Here is an 18,042-nt window from a genome sequence, read left to right as displayed (position 1 = left end):
GGTGTCAAATTAAGATGAAAAAGAGGTCTTGAAATCCACTGTGTGCTCTTCAGCCAAGGTTCTTCCAGCTCTATAAAACTATCTACACAAACAGACACCTCATCTCCTTTCAAGCTACAGCCCAAACTTCACAAACAAGAGCTACCACAAAGCTCATGAGAACCTGTTCTGGAGAAACACAGGGATCTCTTGACCTGTCTCACTCAGGTCCCAGGAACTCACCACCCAACTGTCAAAACCAAAAGCTTTTCATAGGGTGTTTACAATTCCTAGTCTCCACTATGGAGCCTTTTTTTTTTTAAAAAAAAAAAAAAAATTAAATCCTAGTCTCCAGTGATTTTTTTTTCCTTTATATCCAGCCCCTTGCCTTTATCCACCAGTCAGTGCTCTACTGACACAAGTAAATCAACTGCAAAAGAACTTTTTTTTTTAGACTTACCCAGCAGCAATTAAAAGGTCTGCATTTTAAAGCTTTTTAACATCAATAATATACTACTATTAAGTTGTTTGAACAGATGCTGCTGCTCCTTCTACAAAAAGGATTTTTATTTTTCTGTTAAAATTGAAAAACAGACGTGGACATGACTTCATTGGCATTTACAAAGGCTGGATTTAATACTTTTGCTGCTGAAAACACTAGTGCTTTCCATGAATGCTATTGTTTGGATACACACACATTCCTCACAGTCATTTCCTTTCAAATTCAGCTCATTCCTTACCCTTACCTGTTATTTGGATTTTCTCTTGCAGTCTCTCACATTCCTCCCACTATTGCTTACTGCTCCTTTCAGATGCTTAGCTGCATCTCTTAAATCTCCACCTGTTTCTTCCCACCTTCCAAGTGCTGCCCTGGCTAACACGGTAGAAGCAGGCAGGAGACACCTGATGCTGGAAAAGTCCATTTGCTCCTCCTGTTCACAAAAGAACGGACTTCCAAGAGTCAGAGGTGAGGCAGGTGTCTTTGAATACAGCAGCAATGCACTGCAGCCAGGAGCTGCTGCCAGGGTAGAAATTCATTCACCACTGGCTTCCTCACCTCTAGCAGATAGGGTTTACCCACCCATATTACAGTTCTGAAACACATCAGCAATACTGTTGTAATACACAAACAGATTAGCTTGATGTAAATATGTTGTAATGGGAACAGAAAGAGAGGTGAAGTGTGAAATTACATGTCACTACTTCTACAGAAGGATGAGGCTATATCACTTGATTAGCTGCAACAGGACAGGTAAATTTCATTTGAAGGGAATACAGAAACACGAAAGACAAAATTTAATTTTTCTGTATGCTGGCAGAAAGGAGAAACCCCCCTCTGCTATTAAAGAAATACCTAAGTGCTTGGATAACTCAGAGTAACAGATAAATTAAGCTGAGCTTTTGTTATTACATGACAAACAGGCAAGCAAGCCACAAGCTATATCTGAAAGCCTCTAGGTAACAATTCCTGACTTTTTTTTACAATAAAATAATGCAGGACCAAAGCAGAGAACATGCAATAAAAAATTCAATAGATTATCTGAATTCCAACCACTACACTACTATGAGAATAAAAGCAACCATATATTTGCTTATAAGCAAAAAGGAAAAAAATCTTTTTGCTAATTAATAAATTCATTGAACTACCCTCAAAATCATTCCAAGATCTCTTCTGTTTAGCTGTTTGGGTTTCTTAACACGATAGCATACTTCGATTTTTATCCACTCCCAATTCGCTCATATTATTCACTTTTGACTTTTCATCTTATATCATTTACAGAGGACGGGTTATGCAGAAAAAAACCAATACAGAGCAATCTTCAAGACTGAACCAAAGAAAACCTACTCATTATCCCTGCTAAATAACCATCTATTATTTGTATCACACAGCAGATTAGACATGTAAAGTGACAAGCTCTCAAACACTTGCATGATGTAATTCATTTCCATGTTGATGAGATTAGAAATATTTCACATGTAAATTCACTAGATCACCGAAGAAATCAGTAGTTGTACATAGGACGTTATCAAGTTACATTTAAACATTAAATAGGTGATAAAAGAAGAATGTCCCATGCCAATCTACAGCACAGTATAAGGAAGTAGTTCAACAGTCCAAACTACAGGCATCTTCATTTTGAAAGGCAAAATAACCTACCAAAGACAAACCAAACTGCTTCCATTAGTAGTAAATTAATACATTTCCCTCACAAAAACACAACTGCTTTGTCAGCATCTTAAAGTAAAAATACAGCTGGCTCCACATCTAGCCAGTCTCAAGTAACACAAGGGAGAGAAAAATGGGAGAAAATAGCTTTTTAGCTTTACCTGACAATAGCATTACACATTTTTTTCAGAGGCAGCAGGAATGCTACACGTCTCTGCCATACAGTCCCTCATCCCCCTTTTTGTGCTCTAAGCCTCCATGTGTTGCACAACTGTAAAACTGTCAGGTCAAATCCTTGTCACATTGCAGGACTGTGCTCTGATCATGGAGCACTACTCCCATTGGTTAGCAAACTGTCAGGTTGACCGAGCACATGCAATGTAGCCTTAAGCAACTCATCACAACTATTTGTACAAAAGGCACGTTAGAAATATGCGCTCGGAGGGGGGAATAAAATTTATTTTATTTTTTAAATGAGGCAAATTACACTTTTCATGTATAAATCTTACATTCCTCATAACCATGTAATTTCACATAATAGTATTAAAGATTGTACATAATAAACTCACATGAGCGACATTTGCTTTAATGTGGAATCATATGACTTTCCTCCTTGTCAACATTACGCAAGCTACTGCAGGAGAAATCTCACGTCCTTTTTCAGGAACAGCTGCAGCACCGGAGGGTAAGAGATCAGCTCAAGGAACACCAACAAAAACCACATTTAACAGCATGAGGGAACACATTCCTGTGCAACTGAGGCAGTTCCTTATTCACGGAATTTTTATTACTATAAGAATTAAGGTTAAAATAATAAAATGTAGAATAAGTGGGCAATGCTGCAAATTGATTTAATTGTAAGTTATAGCTGCAACCCCTAGTTCATCTTAGAAATGCATGAAGGAGATATGCACAGTACATGCAGCTTCTAGCTCACACATGGATTCCAGCAGGAATTGATATCTGTTCATCCCCTTGCAGGCCCTCAACACTGAGTGCCACAAAATAGCAGAAAAGTAAGAAGCCAAAAGCTATATTGTTTCTTACAGCATGTCAGAGGGCTTAAATACTGCTTAAAACTGGGTTTGCGTGCTTTTATCTTGGAGGAACTGAAGTCTAAGTGGTTAGGCTGCCAGCCAAGGATTTAGAAGAACCGGGATGAATTTCCAGCTCTAGCAGACATGTTACTTGATCTGCCTGAACTCCTCATCTACAAAATGTGAATAATCATTACCTCCGAGAGACCAGTATGAGAAGTACATTACTGAGATCATGAGATACTAGGACACAAATTGTACCAAAACTTGACAAGTACTAGAAGTAGACAGTCAATTACCTCCAGAGCATAACTGCACAGCAGATTTTCCCTAAAAAAAAAAAAAAAAAAAAAAAAAAAAAAAAAAAAAAAAAAAATCACAATCCACCAAGGACTTTTCAACATAAAATAACTGTGACAAATAAACATGCCTAGTATAACAAATATGTATATAACTAAATCAACAGCTACATAGCAGGTGGACAATCTTCAGATTTAAATTTCAATTTTAAATTACAATTAAAATGTAGGAGTTTGGGCGGGGTGTTCATTAAAATTTTAAGTTTAGAGAACAGACATCAGGATGCTCAAGTTATGATCTGCAGAACTTTTCTGCTAAACCAGGACAACTAATCCAGCCCCAGCCCACAGGACACACATCAGGCTCAGTCCTGTGATGAAGCACTGGTCTACTCGTACCAGAAGTAAACTGCAGTAGTGCCTGACCTAAGCTTTAACGTATTTAAACAAGCGCTGAAGTACTGGATCACAGAACTCCTCAAGGACTGCCATGCATTTCTTATGAATCATCATGTACCTTGAACCAAGTTCTTTCTTAAAAATACAATCCTACCATGATCTCCCAGACTAGCTGTAAAATACCTGTGGGTAGCATCGTAAGAGACATAAATAACAAACTGATTATATTATCTTCATATACACACTAGATGCTGATGTTCCAGAAGAAACCAAGTCAGTACTGTAGAAGGCCTGAGCCACACTCCAGAACCAGATCCGATAACACACCAAACCAGCATTCATCTGCTCAGAGCAGCAGGAATATAATTTCTGTATTGCTGTGTTAGTTTCCAGCCTTGCAATTTCCAGTTGCTGGTTTGGTGAAAGCTGTTAAACCACATAAAAGTTGGAGGAAAAATTAAAACTTTAAAAAGTAGTATTTTCAGCCTTCTAGTTTCAACTTCAAAAAAAAATGCATCGCATCTACCACTTCTAAAATTGTTAAATTCTAACAACACTAATTCTATTAACAGACAAATTACATAAATGGTTTTTGGCTTAGACTACCAGCTGTCACATACACAAAACATTTTTATTGCTTTTGTTTTTTCTTCTTTATTCAACAATTACTTTAAATTGGGAAGGGTTGTTTCAAATGTATTTTCTTGTTCCTATCCAAATACAGTCTGAAACAAATAAGTAAATAGGTTGTTCATGGCTTTCTAGTATAATTTTAAACCTGTGCTAAGATAATTTATCACTTAAATATGTAAAGATAGTACCTATCTGGTTTATTATGAGTCTTGTATTTTGAAACAGAGAAAGCCTGTCCCATAATTAACAACTTACAGCACTGTTGCAACAAAGCTTTTATGTTTTATAAATATTCCCACCTTTTAAAACGCTATTCATTTTCATATGTAATGTAATGTACATATGTCAACTAGAGAAGAGGAAGACATTTGAGGAAAGGGAAGTTGGTTTTTAAAACAACAGATTATATTTTAGTATTTGTTGAAAGTCATATAGGCTTAAAGAAGCAACAATAATATGCTATTTGATCTGCCACATTGGACAGTCAACTCAAACCTTTCTTGTTCAAATAACTACATATTTAAAGGTAGGTTTTCCTGGGTTTTAATTCAAAAAGCTTGTTGCATATTCCTAAGCGGTCTTCACACCATTATCTGCACTATAGCACTACAGCATATAAATACTATTTCCTTGCAGTGTGTTTTAGAGAATATAGACATATCAATCTTAAATATAAATCCCTGCCAACTAATACAAATTTGCTGTAGTTTAGGGGTTTTTTCTTCCTAAAAAGTTTTAATATATTTTTTTAAAAAAAGGAACATAAAGCCCCAAATAGCATCTACTCATACCCTATAAAATCCCAAATACAGAGCTCTTAAAGAAACACGGGGCATTGGTCTACAAATTGTCAACATCCACTGAGATCTTTGGATTAATATGCCAACCACATTACCCATAATCCACTTGAAGTAGTTTATGTAGCTCTGGTTTTCTATCAGAGCCACAAATCAAAGCTGTTGATTTGAATGCAAATAACAAAACAAAAATAATCCTTCCCATTTATTCATTAGCCACCACAATTTAGCTTTAATTTACTTTTATAGTACAAAATTATGAAATTTACATAAAGACTCCAACTCCCCCATCCTAGTATAAAACACTATTGCAGTGGACACCAGCAAGACTTACAGTCAAAAGGTCTATGTGCCCAGGTTCAGACAATCTCTTGTCAAATGAAACATGAACAAGGAAGGAAAAAGAAAGTCCTCCACATTAAAAAAGTAGTATTTGCATGTGATTTCAACCAAAAAAAAAATGAAGTTTGAAAAAAGTATATTAATTTCATTAAAACAAAATACAGTCTTAAAGTATCTAAAAGTTCATTCTACAGTTAAATATATTCAGAATGTTCTAATGTGTAATAAAAAAAACATTTTATAGTTTTAAAATACCAGACTGCAACCAAAACGTACTAATGTAAAAACCAGACACCTTAAATGAAGTGTAAGCAACAACATTAAAGAGTGCTTTTAATCAAATGGTGGTTAGATTTGCAGAAAACATGAACTCTGTTAACAGCTACAAAATTATATAGCTAAAACAGGACAGAAAATTTACCAGTTATCAAAACTGAGGTGACAGTAGTATGAGAAGAACATATTATGCAACTTCACTCAAATCCACCTTATGTAGGTAAGGTTCTTAAGCATATGCCCGATTAAGCACCTGTGTAACACCACTGGCATTTTGCTCAAGTGATTAAAATTAGATATTTGATTACATAGCCTAGTTAATCAGAGACTAAATTCTTAGGTATACAAACTATTAACCTGTTATTTACGTTTTTCTACAGTCTCACATTTTAATTAAATTATCATCTGGTTTCTTGAAGAGCACTTTCCTTAGTAGAGAGTTTTGGGAAGTTAATATGCACAAGTGTTTCCTACAAGGAAAGTGTGCCAGAGATTTACTAAATTAAAATTTTATGTTTGAGACCACTCAAAACAGCCGTGATTAATAAATCTGAAAATTAGTTTTTCTTAAAAGAACCTTTCATGCCTTCCCTTTCAGCTTCTCAGGTTCAAGGTAAATATATCCATACACAAAATGAAATCCATTCTGGTTGTGTTTGAAAATAATTAACATCTAAAAGACAGAAATATAGGACTAAGTGGGATTATTACTTCCTGCATCTACCTCTTTGACATACATCTGATCTCTCCTGTGCTCAGCACGCACTCTTCTTTATAATCTCCCACTTCCCTCTATATCCCCTTCACTACAAAAGACAAACCTGTTTAGGGTCTTAAAAAACACCACCAAATCCCACACAGATACCCCTAGTAACCCACATTTCCCTTACCAGTCACTGCTTTTTCTCCCTTCCACGACTCAGCAGTTTAGAGCAGCTGTTTTGCAGTTCCCCATCTCCACCCTCAGCTCCCTCAAATTTTGCTCCTGCACCTTATACCCCACACCACCTGCCCTTAAAGGCCCCACTATAGCTCAGCACTTGTAGCCAACACTCAGCACCCCTCCTCAGGTGTCTGGCCAGCCACCCGGAACACACCCAGCCATGCTGCTCTTGCCCCTGCTCATCTTCCACAGCTGTGTCCCTAGGTTCACCTTCAACAAGGCAGTATGATATGCCAACTCTTTGATTTTCTGCAGCTTTAATGGCCACTTGCTATCAAAAGACCATCTCTCAGTCCCACGTGGTGCCCATGTTTCTTGGCAACTTGTTTAGTTTTCAAACCTTCATACCCTCCTCTAACATTATCCCTCCAGTTTGGAAGGGCCACCTCAAATACATCTAGTGATTCCAGAGAGAGGAACAATAAAGGTCTTTTCTCGACCACACTTACAAAAATCCCACTGAATCCAGTTAGACAGCTAGTGGACCACCAAGTCTAACGTAAATATCCTAACACCATGTTGTAGTTTGGGCCTGGTTGGCAGCCAACCACAATGCAGCAGCTCTCTCTCCCTTCTCCTCCAGCAATGAGAAGGGACAGAGAGCCAGGCCTGGGGTTCAAGATAGGACTGGGATGAGGAAAAATCCCCCTTTTATGATCACGAGCAAAAGGCAGACTCGTTAGGGGAAGAAAAAAAGAACATACATTTATTACAGACACTAACAACACATAAGAGTAGGACAGTGAGAAGCATTGCCACATCTTGAGAACACCTTCCCCCCACCCCTCCCTTCTTCCCGGGCTCAGCTCTGCTCCCGATATCTCTACCTCCTCCCCCAGTGGCACAGGGGCAGGGAATGGGGGGTGCAGTCAGTGCTGCCACTTCCTTCATGTTCGGTGAGGGGAGTGTCCAAAACTTGTTACCCCCTACTCCATCGTGGTCCCCCTCTCACAGGAGACAGTCCTCCACAAACTTTCTCCAACATGAGTTCCTCCCACAGGCCACAGCGTTCCCCACACTGCTCCGTCATGGGTCACTAACTCCCTCCGACTGGATTCTCTCCCACGGCTGCAGCCCTTCCCGAGCTGCTCCGGCGTGGGACTCCCCCACATGCTGCAATCCTCCCAGCACTGAATTACAGCAGCGGGGCTGCCTTTTCCCACGAGACCCCAGCCTTCTTTGGGCACAGAACTTTGATCAGCCAAGCAGGAACAACAGGCCATAAATCAATGTCTGCTCCACCGTAGATCTTCATGGGTGGCAGGGGGGCCGCCCTGCCGTCTCACCACAGGATACAGGGGGGTCTCTGCTCCGGCACACCTCCCCCCTCCTTTCTTCCTCCATTCCTCCACTGACCTTGGTGTTCACACAGCTGCAGCAACTCCTCCTCACAAGTCTGACTGCTCGTCACCACATCCCTTCTTAAGTACATTATCGCAGAGGTGCAGCCGATTGGCTCAGTTTTCCAAACAGAAGTGGAGCTGGGGGAGCTTCGAGAAGCTTCTCACAGGGGGCCGCCCCGATAGCCCCCTCCCCTGCCACCAAAAAAAGCTCCACCACTCACTCAACCCAGGACACACCACAGTGAGATTGGTGGTGCAGTAACCCTGTGTACACATTTGCATCTATTTTTAAAATGATTGGTTGTGCTGTCCTCTCCCCTATCCTCCTCACAACTGGGGCAGACTTTAAAGTTACACAGATTAGCTCAGCCAATTGCAGATATACCTTAGCTCAGTCTAATAAATTACTGCTCATCAGCCAAACAACAGCAACTCTTTACAGCTGCTTCAAGAATACTCCACATGCAAATTCAAATGTGATGGTGACCATGGTTACTAACAGTGAGCAGCAGGTCATTAAACTTTCCAACTATACCCTCCATACCCAAGTAGTTACTAAAACAGTTGCCAACAGAGCTACAACTATGCCACATGAAGTCTGTGGATGTCATGGCTTTCAGCAGAGATAATGTTGGAAATTCAAGCTCTTTTTGCCTTTTTAAAGTTACCAGTAGGTGCTGGTTTTGTTTTGTTTTTGAAATCATTTGCAGCAGGAGACCTATAACTAAGAAAACGATTGCCTTGGTTTACTGGGTGATTCAAATGAAAATGCAGAAAGGGGAATAGAAATCAACATGGGATCTTCCCAGAAATAAGAGTAAGTCACAGAAGTGAAGCAGGGAAAGCAAATAAATAAGACTGCAACAACAGATCCCTAACAGTCAACCCTAAAACTTTCTTGCAGACCAGCAAGCAGAGAACTGAGAAGTTTCAGATTCTGACTTAATATAATCCTATAGCCCATTTACAAAAGCTTGAGGATCAGAATCCAGAAATCAACACTACAGTAAGTCTAACATATTTGGAGCAGTAAGAATTTAAACCTTACTGTAGATTAAGAATTACATTTTTTTCCAGAAAGGGAATAGGCAGCTATCACCAACTGTTATTACAATTATCTTCAGAAGATGACAGATGGTTAAAAACACAGTATTTAATAGAAGTGAATTATGAATTTTACCTGCTATTTATGCTCAGTGTTCTACGATAGCAAATTCTTACAGCTGCACACAGCTGAAGGCTTGACAGTGTACAACAAAATTATGAACTTTACAGGCAATTAATGCAGTTTGTGGACTTACCAAACCAGGCTGGGATCAAGGAACGCCAGAAGAGCTAGGGACACAGACCTTGAGAAAGGCAAGGTAAAAGTGAGATGACAATACCACAGACAGAGGACAATGTTCAAAGGAAGTAATCAGTGCTTTCAGACACTGTGCTTGGGCCACAGACATGATAAAGCCATTACTGAGTGTCGGTCTGAGCCCAGTCATTTTGTGAAGAGATGTTTCAAGCTACTATCCTGGGTCAGAGACACCATTCTCAAACACAGTGGTAGGCGTAAGCATTTCCATATGTCCATGCAAAACAGCATCAATACTTCCTCACCTTTACAAAGGCCACACAGACTACCTCAACCTGGCTCACAGGTGGACCCAGGAGTGAATACGTTTCTCTTCCTCATCGCATCTTCAGAAGGATGGAAAAAAGGCACATATGAACTATAAAACTAGAAGTAAACTCCATCCTCTGAAAAAGAAGCATTCAGGAAACAAATTCAAACCTAGCATCAATATGACTAAGCAGCTAGGAAAGAGTCAGGCATCTTGTATCTGTTCCAGATATAAAAAAAAAATATGTAGCAGGGTCTGGTATTTCTTGTTTATGTAGAAGTCCTGTTCCCACAACAAAGGAAGAATAAAACATCAAAGGAGTATTCCATTGCCCAGAGCCCTCAAGAATCTGTTCAGACACCAGCTGATATATTTCTTCTCTAAGCTTTCCAACAGGACCACACAAATGAACACCAGCCCAGGGCACACCACCTTCCCCAAAATGAATTGCTTCTCCCCACTGTCCATACCCACTGCCATCAAAACCAATATTTAGCAAACTCCTTGGCAGACAGAGCACATTCCTGAGCAGCTCTGCATCTGCCTTTTCTTTCAGTAGTCTCACACTTAAAGATGGTTCATTTTTGTCTCCCACAATGGTCTGTGTACAACCACTGCTGTTTTAGTTCAACCTATCACAGCTGCATCACAAAAAAAGCATTTAACTTGCATTCACTAGCTATCAGTAAACACGTTACCACAATACTGAATGTCTGAGAACATTAACAAGAATATCTCTAATAGAAGAAAGGAATTCAAAACAATCTTCTCCCCAGTGTCATCCTGTCCTTATCTCCATCATCACCTATCCCAGTATCCTTCCAAGAACTTAGAGGCTTCTATCAATATACCACATTTCCCTCACTTCTCACTGTAATACATGTTTGTAAGATTCAATCTTCTAAGCTACACATCCTAGTACCTGCCATGGTATCCTGTTATGGATGTACTGGAATTTAAATTTTAAAAAATCAACACCTTAAAAGCTTCAATAATTGATCTCCTCTAGAAATAAAGACACTGCTTGTTTGTTAGGGGTGGACTGAGAACAAAGATAAAAAAGTTAATCATACCTCTGAACTTACCACCATACCATACTGTATAAAAAACTGGAACAGTATTAGCACTGCTAAGCCACGATATTAAGGCTAAGTTAGTGTTCAGCTTGAAGTCTCAGTTGCAGGAATTGGGTAGTTACCTCTGGCTTTTTCGGAAAACTGCTTTCCACAGCTTCAGAGTAAAAGTTGACAACAAACTCTCAATGCTGCTGTGTCAAAAAAAGTAAAATACTCCAACATTTAAAAATCCTTTTAAGCTGACTGTAGTAACATTTACATTGTTACTGTTAACATCCTCAACTATTTTATCATTATCAACTCACAAATCACTCAAATTCCCCAAAGTTGTGATTGTTGCTGGCTAATTCTACAACATCTGTGAGAAAAGCTCTTCAAGCTAGAGAGCCTTCCTCTTTGAAGGAACTGCTACCTGCAAAAGAGCTAGATAAAAGATTGGTATTCTAGCAATACATTTGCTAACCTAAACACATTTCACATTTTTACACCTGGTGTATTAGAAGTATAAAGTCAGTCAGGGTTAATGCAGCACTCCATACCATTCAAAGTTCATCAATACTTAGGGCTTAAGAAAGGCTCTTACAGCAGCAGGCTTGCCACTGCTGCTATGCTCAAACTTCTGAACAGACTATATTCTTCTAGCACTGCCTCAGGGGCTACTGAACCACACCTTCACCAATTAATTAACCTTCCTCTTCGGTGAGCCACAGAATTAAAGCAACCTATTTAACCACCCTTATTTTACATGTTCTGATGAAGCATAGAAGAAAACGAAATGATGATTTCAATTCATTCTGGCCCATAAACAATTTCTAACCATAAACAGAAGGGAGAGACACTGGCATTGTGAATATGCAGGTTCCCTGTTCTACACTAATAATAAAATTGTAAGATGTTATTTTACTACAAAACAAAGTACAGGACCAAGAGAGGAACAACTCAAGACTTGAAAACAAATCAAAGATCTAAAATGCTAATCTGAATAATTGTGCACCACGGTTCATTATGTAATTCAGACAAATGCATCTTTCTGAATTTTCAATTCAGGGAATCATTTAGTATATATACATGTACAATTTAAAACACTAGTAGGTTTTTCAATTAACTTTGAAAACAAAGACAGAGGTATGTTAGTCCTGAAAATTCTCACTGATCTTAGTGAAATTTTAATGTAAGATTTGAAAATTCATCACTCTTGGGACAGGATTCTTTTACATATTTTAGGGAGATATTTAAAAACTTCTTTGAAATCTCAAGTTCAGTGGAGAACACCTACTAAATTTATAATGATTAAATATATGCTGTCAAATATCACTGTTCAAAAACAAAAAGTTATCAATAGCAGACAAAACTGCAAGAATTCCAAATAAGAGTTATCAAGACACTACATATGCCATTCCAGTCATATTTATAACAGTGCAGCAGAGGAAACCTGTTAAAGCAGGTTTTTCCACTCAGGATTATTTAATCTATACTGTAACAGCTGGAAGCAAAAGTTGAGAGGGAAGGTTGAATTTTTCTTGCTTGATTTTTTTTAAAAACCAATTCCTATTCAATGAAAAAGGTTTTTTGTTTTAAACCATTTTTATGGAATGATTGTGCAGGACACATTCACTGATGAAAGCAGTTCCACAGAAAAGCATGCACCTCTACCACAGTTGCGCCAAACTACATTTCACAGACCAAAGGATGACTATGGCTTTCTGGAATGTATAGCCAATACAATTTGATGACTAGGTTACAGCCTCTCGAGTCTGAGGGATGGTATATATCTGTGAGGAAGTGAGATGTTAGTAACTTGAATAAAGAAGATCTTAAGGAATAGCAATGTGTAAGTCAGCATAAGTAAACATTACTTCAGCTCTAATATTACTATTTGTATTTGAAGTTTAGAAACAATTAGTAAACCCTTTAAATGATTAGTAATTGATATTAATTGGCTGGTACGAGATTCAGATTGATACTGTGAGAATATAACAGAAGATTGGCAAGGAGGATTGTAAACACACTCAAGTGACTTGCTGATAGGGTGTCAAAAAACACACATATCATACAAATTGTTGTTTAGTTTTGTGTGCTTGGCGAGTAGAACATCTGCATATATAGGATAATATAGCCCTGTGATAGACTCAGAGGCATCTTATCAAACATGCTTGAGATTCTTGCCCTGTTGTGGGAAAGATCAAAGCACAGTGGTAAACCATGTCTGTGAAAACCCCTGATACACAGGCAAAAGTAGCATGTCTGAGATTTTTCGCCTTTTTCCAACTAGCAAGGACTGAGCTTTGCAGTGCCCGCTTCCCTGCTTGCATGCTGCTGTGCAGATCCCCCAAGTCACAAGAATAAATTTACTCTTTGCATTTCATCCTCAGTTTTGTGGTTGTTTCTGTGTCCTGCCTATGTCGGCTTAAACAGATATCAACCCTTATAATGCCTAAGAACATAAGTAACGGACTCTTCTACGCTAATGAGTTTCTCTAATACCACCAAATACCACATTGTTCTTCTAGTGATTTCATATCAAACCTTTCCGTTTTTCACATCTAAAAATGAAAATAAAATCATTAGTGTCAGCCTTAACACTAAAGCAAACTTACCATCTTTCATTGGAAAAGATTCTGCACTGTAATACGTACACAATTATTTAAACCAATCTGCACAAATAGGATGTTTGGGTAAGTAAGGAGAGTTCTAAGTTCGTTCTGAGTTGTGTTATCTTTACAATACCAATAGGCATCAACACCACCTCTCCAAAAACTTGGGTTTTAATAATTGGAGAGACTTTATCTACCTTAATATGAAAACAGAAGAAATTACGAGTACTTTCCAAGTCATGCCTCAGAGTAATGCCTCTTTGCAAAGGAGCTAGCTATGAAACACTCCAAAAAGACTTCATACTGTGTCTTGATCACACACTGTTGGAGAGAGTATATTGAAAAGTAGAATAGAATCCCATTTTAATTACTCATCTTCCACAACAGTAGAGAAAGGCACTGCAAAACATTTGCTTCCATACAGAGCAGATGCTAAATAAGATCAGACTGGGGGGAGGGGAATGCAGAAGCAACTTAAACACCTGTCTGCTATATCAAGAGTCCTCATCAGCTTTTGATTTACAAAACAGTACTGAAACTGACATGATCACTGAGGTTAACATCACCTGAATTTAAACATTTATAGTATAAACCACTCCCTGATCTGATGTTTTCCCTCTATGAAACAGGTGCTAACATATTTTCTTATTAGCTACCATTAAGATAAGAAGTGAGAAGTTCTTCAGCATCTAAATCAAACAGACATTAATTAACCAAGAAAGGTGCCAGTGTGGTCTGGAAACAGATAAAAGATGCAGTCAGTTCCTATCTAAGGAGAGTTTGAAGGAGTAATGAGACCATGACCATTCTGATTTGCAGCAATCTTTTACAGGTCATCCAGTGAGGCAGCACTGATTTCATTATACTAATCATTCTGTCACAATACTTATTCTCATTAAACACTGGTGGGTTATATAACTGACTCTGACCAATGGTTCAGTCCAACAAACAAAATGAGCATTTGCACTTAAGCAAGAAAGAAAAAAGTTCCCTTCTCTCTCTTGCACACACATACACAAAAATCCACTATCAGCTAGACTGTCTCTACACCACAGGCTAGATTAACAAATTTCAGATTATTAATACTAAAAACACCACAGCCCAGCAAACCTTAAAGATCACTCTTTAATGGTTTCCTCTAAATAGGGCATCCATATGCATATAAAAATCAGTGAGTTAGTTTACTTTGTTTTCCATTAACGCTAGTAAAACCTTTTGCTCTAACTCCCAGAGTAACCCAGTTTCTCAGGCTGGATTTAACACTCCATAAGCAGGATAGCAATGCTACGTCAATGGTTATCTCACGCAAGATGTTTCCCCCTCTCTTAAAGGGGAAGAATTAATCCTCCCTCGGAGTAAAATTCAAAAAAAACCTCACACATCACATATCGGAAAAGTGTGTGTGTGCCTGTCCACATGTATTTGTACATACATACACACACAGAGGCACCTCCTGTGGGAGGCATCTATTGTAGCACTGCAAATATTATTTTTACGTATCTGTGTAGAGGTGTATGTACGTATAATGGATTTTACATGTGTGTGCGGCCATAACGCATAATTTACAGAGCTACCGCAGATGCCCCCACAGAAGGCTGCCTCTAGGCAACACGGCGTGGCCTGGACCTAAACTCGCACCAAACTCGGCACCGCGCAAGCCCCGGCCCACGCCCCGCGGAGGCCAAGCGAGACGGGCGATGGGTCCGGCCAGGCTCCCCCGTGGCGGGCGAGGGGCGCGGAGGGGAGGCCCGGCCCGGCCCCGCCACCGCCCTCCGCCCCGCTCCGATGGCACCGGGCTTGGCGCGGCCACGCCGGCCTGCCCGCCGCTGCCACGGCCGCGGGGGGCGGCCAGGGCCGGGCGCTGCCCCCCTGGGAAGGTGCGCGGCGCCAGTGCCACCGCGGACACCCGGTGGCGGGGCCCGCCGCGGTCTCGGACGAGAGCCCGGAGGTCAGCGGCCGCTCCTGCCCGCCCCCACCGGCCTCCCGCCGGGCAGCGCAGCACGCACCGCGCCCGCGGGCGTGGCGGGCCAGGCCTCCCTCCCTCCCTCCCTCCCTTCCCCCGCAGCCCGCCCGCCCGGCCGGGCTGCGCGGAGAAGCGGGACGCCTCAGCAGGTCACCCCGCGCCGAGACTCACCTCAGCCGGCCAGGCAGCCACCCGCGGCGGCGGAGAAAAAACCGGAGTACTCAGTGGCTGGGCTCCCCGACGACGTCCACGGCGCTTCCCGGCTCGCCCCGGCCTTGTAACCCGGCGCCTACGAGCCTCCCCGCCCCTCGCCGCTGACGCACGCCCGCCCCTGCGCCGGCCGCCGCCGCCCCTCGCCCCTCACCGTCCGCCATGGCGGCGGCGAGGGCCGGCGCGCCATCCTCCCTCCGAGATGGCGGGCAGAGCGCTGCCCGCGCCGCCGCCCGCCGCCGCGCCCGTACGTGTGGCGGCAGCGGCGCCGCCGCCCCCCGCCGCGGCAGCCGCCGTGGCCCCTGTGCCGTCGCTCACCCCGGCGGCAGCCGCGGTGCCTGCGCCGCCGTCAGCCTGCGGTGGTACCCGCGCCAGCGCTCGCCGCGGCGGGGGCGGAGGTACCTGCCCGGTGGCCCTGGCACGCCGGCGCTCGCCGCGGAGATCGGTGGAACCCGCGCGGAGGAAGGAGCAAGGCCACGCGTGGTGTGCTAGCGCTGGACAGCTCACCCCGAGGCCGAGGGTGGGGCGTCCCCCCGGCGAGAAGCGGCGGCCTCCCCGCCTGCGGCGGGCGCCCACCCCGCGGGCCCGCCGGAGGCCTCGCCGCCGCTCCCGTTCGCCAGGCCGCGGGGGGCCGGCTGAGCGGAGCTGCTGGCAGGAGCGTGCTTCCCAAAGGGAAACTGCCAGCCCCGTTCCCCAGCACCGACCGCGTCCGCCCCCGGGACGACCTGGGTGCCGGAGGGCTGAAGAACCGGGAGATGGAACATGACTTCTTGCAGGAGGACGGCACTCGTCCCGGTGTCTTGTGCCTGGTGTCGCAGCGTGTGACCCTTTGCCCCAAGCTGGGGATGTGGTCGGGCGCACAGCTGTGGTGGCATCGGTGGGACAGAGGAGGCGGGTCACAAAATGGGGTCTGCCCAGTGTGGGGCACAGCGGTCATTCCACGGACCTCTCAGCGCGGTCTGCCAAAGATAAGGGTAGCTCCAGGGGCCAGAGCAGCAGGGGTTCAGTACCTTAATAATGATTATGCATGTGTCCAGAATCATGTAACTTTTCCGAAACTGTCAGATCACAAGAGGAGTTTTGGGAGACAGCATGACCAGAACATTTTTAAATACAGTGATTACCTTAAAAAGGCATTTATGACCAAGCTTTGACAAAAGGTCTGGTTGCTATGGGAAAAGGGGTTAATATGGGAACATCCTTTAGGTTACACTAAAACACGTATATTCCACCAAGAAGCCTTGTGAGCTCAGATATCAACTCACACAGCTCTATGTAGTAGAACCAAGGTTTATGCTACCTTACTTTTTTTCTCCTAATTAGAGTAATACTGATTATATTTTGCACTTGCCTTTCAAAGAAAGAAAATTTTATTTACACAATGTTCATAGTGAAAATTGTTCTACAATATGTACTAGGAGAAAACAAGACATGTTAATGGAGTAAGATTAGAATTTAACCCTGTCAGGCAATTCTTAAAATTATTAACTCCACTTCCTGTATATTTTACTTTCATGATAAATGAAGGAAAGAACCTAGAAACTCTGGGGTTTTATCTTCATTTTTGCTGACAGTTTCATGGAAGGACCAAGAACCTTTGAGACTTTTTTTATGAAAAATTTATTGTCCACTTTTTGTTATGGTTATTTACCAGGTATTGTAAAGGAGGTAAAGAGACTTTAACATACACAATGTATTTTAATAAAAATTACTTAGTTGCATAGGATATGGATGCGCTGTTAAAATCCTGGTCATAAAGTCTTCTAGGAAAAGAGATACAACGACAGATACGATCTTTAGTCAGAAAAATAAATTCAGACAGAAGTCTTCCAGTAAATTATTGGCTTCACAGGTCACCTCCAATATTGTTTAGAAATAGATTTGCATTTTATGTTCTTTGTTAATTATTATTGTTATTCTTTCATGCCATCTTTTATGTCTGGAAGAACCTCTGTGCAAAACCTACAAATAAAGACCCACTTTCTGCTTTCTCCTTAATTTAGGTTGTGAGACTTACAGAAACCTTGACATGAGGTGCTTGGTCATGGCTAGTGATTTTTCTCGTAATGATACAAATCTCACCATGATTTTGTGCATCCATTCCTTTTCTCCTATATCATGTGATTTTTTAAAAGCATGTTCAACCTTACTAATATGACTATTCACACCACTAACATTAAATATAGGCAGGGAGGGATCTTACAGATCACATTACAAAGTGCCACGATTGAGAGACGGGACACAGCTTGATGCAAGCAGAATGTCAGTCATATTATGATTCTTCACATACTTTTATGCTAGTTCCTAGATGACGGGTTACAAACTACTTGGTTTCTTCAGAACATGCCAAAGACTGATTGGCTTACACTCC

General features: G+C 41.6%; 1 protein-coding gene across 10 annotated transcripts in view; it reads right to left on the bottom strand.

Annotated features, from left to right (window-relative positions):
* The window catches only part of FAM169A (family with sequence similarity 169 member A), a 36,981-nt gene extending 19,254 nt beyond the window's left edge, over positions 1-17,727 (bottom strand). For 3 of the 10 annotated variants that reach the window (XM_042804640.1, XM_042804637.1, XM_042804647.1), the window contains exons 1-2: positions 15,633-16,059; positions 9,517-9,564 (exon numbers count right to left, since the gene is read on the bottom strand). The gene's annotated coding sequence lies outside the window, so the exon portion shown is untranslated. The other 7 variants (XM_042804644.1, XM_042804638.1, XM_042804639.1 and 4 more) reach the window with 6 other exon arrangements.
* Positions 17,728-18,042: the final 315 nt, after the last annotated feature.

This window comes from Tyto alba, unplaced genomic scaffold (genome assembly GCF_018691265.1).
Source record: "Tyto alba isolate M040663 unplaced genomic scaffold, T.alba_DEE_v4.0 Super-Scaffold_42, whole genome shotgun sequence".
Lineage (NCBI taxonomy): Eukaryota > Metazoa > Chordata > Aves > Strigiformes > Tytonidae > Tyto > Tyto alba.
This window is presented reverse-complemented; position numbering and strand designations above follow the sequence as displayed.